This window comes from Belonocnema kinseyi, chromosome 3 (assembly GCF_010883055.1).
Source record: "Belonocnema kinseyi isolate 2016_QV_RU_SX_M_011 chromosome 3, B_treatae_v1, whole genome shotgun sequence".
NCBI classification, from domain to species: domain Eukaryota; kingdom Metazoa; phylum Arthropoda; class Insecta; order Hymenoptera; family Cynipidae; genus Belonocnema; species Belonocnema kinseyi.
This window is the reverse complement of record NC_046659.1, coordinates 75,480,744-75,485,405: the sequence shown is the minus strand read 5'-3', so window position 1 is coordinate 75,485,405 and position 4,662 is coordinate 75,480,744. Positions and strand designations below refer to the sequence as shown.

The 4,662-nt window shown below is 33.3% G+C and overlaps 1 protein-coding gene across 1 annotated transcript in view; it reads right to left on the bottom strand.

Annotated features, from left to right (window-relative positions):
• The window catches only part of LOC117169022 (transcription factor cwo), a 98,865-nt gene that overhangs the window by 57,916 nt on the left and 36,287 nt on the right, over positions 1 to 4,662 (bottom strand). The window lies entirely within an intron of this gene.

Below are 4,662 nucleotides of genomic sequence, written 5' to 3'. Positions count from 1 at the left end.
AATTGTTTGAGTTAAATTTTAAACGTAAAAAATTGTCTTGTTGGCTATTTTCCATTTAACATTACTAATTATTTCGTATGTTTTTTTTTTAGAATAATTTAATTTTTAACGTTCATAATTAAATCATTTTCTTTGTTAACAGTAAAAATTAAGTGAATTTATTTTATGATCTTAGAAAATTTGTTTTCGAATCATTTTAATGTTAAATTATAATTCTATTCAGGTACGGGAAATTCCAGAAAAGTAGAGAGTTCATTCTTTTAATAATAATAATTTTAAAATGTACAATATCAGAACCTTTGACATCGAAAAATTCAATTTAATTTTCAATTTGAAATTTTCAAATTTTAGTCGCATTTAGTTGAAAATTATTTAAATAAAAAATTTTAATTTTTTAATACTCAATTTTGAACGCTTGAAGTTAGAAACGAAAAAATTCAATTAGTTTTAATTTTAGATGATTCAGTTTTCAAAATACTAATTTGAAAATACTACATTTTCAAACTTGCTAAATTGTTCTATTTGCGAAATATCTTTCTGAAATTATTTAATTTTGAAGATTCTTTAATTTAAAATAACAATTATTAATGCTGCAAACTCTGAATTAGAAAAAATCCTTGCTTATTAAATTGCCCAATTTTCAATATTTTATTAGAACATTTATTAATTTTGAGTGCCCCTGATAAAAAAATATAAATTTCAAACACTTTAATTTCTAATTATTCAATGTAATCAGTTCTATTTGGAAATAATACAAGCTGAATTCCTTTCCATCCCATTCGGAAGATTGTTATTTTGTTCTATTTCTAATGCTAATCAATAAAAATTAAGGAATTGCATTGAAATATAAAAATATTTCAAACAATGAGAGAGTATTCGAGAAATATATTATTTATCATTTTTTTCTTAAGTTATACACTAATGGGAAGATATTCATAATTAGCTTTTTATCAAAACGGTTCAACCAATAAGCCTGTACACTGTGTGCCCAGGTATACTCATGGAATGCTATTCACATGGAAAAAATGAAACTTTTTTCGAAGAGAAACTTTTCTTGTCCCATTTGTGTTAAATTAATCGCATCTATATATATAATATTTCTATGTCTAAAACAATTTGAAATAATCTTAAAGGAACATTTAATTTTAAAAATTATGTACTTTGGGGCCATCCAAAAACTGCGTCAACTGTCGGGGGGGGGGGGGGGGGGGGGGGGGGGGGGGGGGGGCGATTTGTGGCGATTTGCAGCTTAAAGCAGAAAATCAAACGCAGAATGTGACATTACACCTAAGAAAATATAAGTTTAAATAATAATTTTTCTTAATAATTGGAAAAATTGAAATAAGTAATTTTATTTCATGAGTAAAGCGTCAGAGTACAGAACGCACACTCTTTCCCCTATCTCCCACTATAAACCACTTTGCAAATAACTCCTCTTTCTTCTCTTGTTTTCATGAAACCTCCCCATTTTCCCGGTTTTTTTGCTTAAATGCTAACTGAATTAATAGAATCCACTAGGAAAATTTAACTATTTTTATTTGATAAAATTATTAAATAATAAAATGTACAATACATTTAACTCTCGGTATAAGGCTGGTTTGAAGCATAGCGTATCTTAGCTTTGATCAAAAATCGAGGAAATCGAAACGCAAACAGGCTGGACCGAATGAATCATTTATGCTGGACTTGGACGCATGACGCAACCTAATACCACTAACACGCTGAGATTGCGGCGTTCAGGATGTTTTTCAAGGTTGACTGAGCACATCCTCTCTTTCGGCTAGCGGCTACTGTCTTCACAAAGCTACAGAGGCCATCAGTTCTAGAAATATCGTCAACCGGGGGACCATCTATCGGGAATTGGGTGTATTAAATTTTTGTTTTAGAATTCATCCCTTTTGGTTCTAAATTCTACTATTTCTTTAAAAATGTTAGATTGTTAAAAAATTCAACAATTTTGTTCGAATAAGCTATTTTGTTGAAAATTTACTAATTCGTTAAAACTTAAACTATGTTGTAATTCACTTGTTTCATTGGTTGAGTATTTACTATTTTGTTGAAAACATTGTTGAGAATATTGTTGAAAATGTATCGTTTTTAGTTGCAAATTCAACAATTTAGTAGTAAATGTATGTATTTTGTTGGATATTCATCATTTATCGTAGAAAATTGATCTTTGTGATTGAAAATTTAACTACTTGGTTGAAATTTAAGCTGATTTGTTAAGAATTTATTCCATTGCGGGAAATTCGTTTTGTAATAAAATTACGTTTTTCACTCAAAATTTAACTATTTCATTCTTGGTTGAAAATTAATGCTTTTTATTTTCTGGGAAATTTGTATTTTTTCGTACAAGATTGTTCTTCTTGAAAGAAAATTTTAAATCTTGGTTGCAAATGTGTTTAACTACTTCGTTCAAAATGCATTTTATTTGTTGAAAATCCATCGTTTGGTGGAAAATTGATATATTTTGAAGGTGATTCGTATTTTTTAAATTTAATATTTAACTATTTCATTATTACTTGAATATTTATAGTTTTTAGTTGAAAATTTGACAGTTAGGTTCAAAATGTTGTGTTTTCTTGTAAATTTGTATTTTTTGTTATAAAACTAATCTTCCTGAGCAAAAATGTATAGCTACTTGGTTGAAAATTGAACTGCTTCAAAAATCTATTTTATTAGTTGTTGATTAGTTCATTTCGGTTTCAAAATCTGTTCTTGTATGGTGGACAATTTAAATATTTGTTTTAAAATTCGTCGATTTTGGTTCAAATTTTAACTATTTGGTTGTAAATGAAATTGTTAGGTCTGAAATCGATTTTTTGTTGTTGAAAATTGAAGCTTTATGGATAAAGTGGACTGTTTTCTAAAATATTCAATTTTTCAGCTTAGAAACACAACTCTTTCGTTCGTAATTATTTTTTTTAATGAAAAATTTCATTATTTGTTGAAAGTATATATATAATTAAAAATTTGTCATAAGGACAACCGCAGGATTTCGCCGGGAGCGGATGCTAATCTGAAAAATTGCACCCGCTTCCAGCGAAATCGCGGTAAAATTTCAGCCATAACCACGTCTCACAACCGTGAGATAGGTGGTTACAGTCTGTAAAGAAATTAATACGACGATCCAGCAAAAGCCTCGTGCACCCTAAGAACACGGAGTGACCTAAGGACAACCGCCTTCTGCATTTTTCCCGCAAGTGTTCTAGCATATTGTTGACACGCAAGGATGCTTTTTAGGCCATTAGCAAGTGAAAGCTTCGCACCTCCAAGAGCGCCGATGATAAGGACGATCAGTTTACCCGAATATTCCGGGTACAATCGTTGCAACTCCCTTATAAGGTCTCGATACCTCTCTTTCTTTTCATTCTCCTTGGCTATGATGTTTTTTTCAGCTGATGCCGAAAATTTGATAACGAACATGGTTCGCTTCTCGAAGTCAAGAAGAACCATGTCAGGCCTCGAGTGAGCAACAGAAACAATTTTCGAGAATATAAAGTTCCAGTATATGCGGCACTTCCCATTCTCGACAATTGACTCAATTTCCCTAGGAGCATTTAGAGGAGCGATATTAAGGTGAATGCCGTAGGAGTGATGGAGATGGTAATAAAGCACTCTTAGTGCCGCATTGTGCCTTTGAATGTAGGTCGTTCCTGCGTGTGTTGAACATCTAGATAGTATGTGAGCTAAATGCTTCTTCGTGATTCTTGACCATTTTAAGAAGAGGGTCTCTTCCATTTCCAACTCTATGTGCTGTACCTAGAATAATCCTGTTGTGAAGACATTCAAGACTCAATATTCCGCGATCCCCTTGACGGCGTGAGATGTACAGTCGCGGAACGGAAGACTTAAGATGCATGCTTCCGTTCATGTGCATAACCTTTCTTGTCCCGATATCAAGAGATCTAAGCTCGTTCTTCGTCCATGAAACTACTCCAAACGAATAGAGTAGTAACGGGACGGCAAACATGTTCGTTGCAGATACTTTGTTCCTCGCCGACAGTTCGGAAGACCAAATCTGTCGGAGGAGACGTTTGTATCTGCTTCAGAGAGTATCCTTTATAGATGTCACATCCTGAATGCGGCTCTGTGGCACGCCCAGGTATGTATAAGTCTCTCCAGCGCAAAGGTGCCGTATGGCGCTTCTATCAACGAGCTCAGGATCTTCAGGGATGCCATTAAGTTTTCCTCGCTTCAAATAAACCTTGGCGCATTTGTCTAAACTAAATTCTATTCCAATTTCCTTAGTATATCGTTCGACAATCTCCAGAGCTAGATGCAGTTGCTCTCTGTTTTTAGCATAGATCTTAAGATCGTCCATGTAAAATACATGAGTGACCTTGTACTTTCGATCTACAGGTTTGCCGCACAAGTACCCGTCGTAATGGCGCAGTGCTAGACATAGTGGCAATAATGTAAGGCAAAAGAGGAGTGGGCTCATGGTGTTGCCCTGAAAGACACCTCTCTGAAACGTGACCTTGTTAATTGTCACACAATTTTTGCCAGATGAGATAGTAAATCTGGTTTTCCAAAGGGGCATCAATCTCTCTATGCACACAACTATTTACGGATGAACCTTTAAGATTTCCAAAAGACAGATGATAAGTCTATGGGATGTAGAATCGAAAGCTTTCCGATAATCAATCCAGGCCATCGATA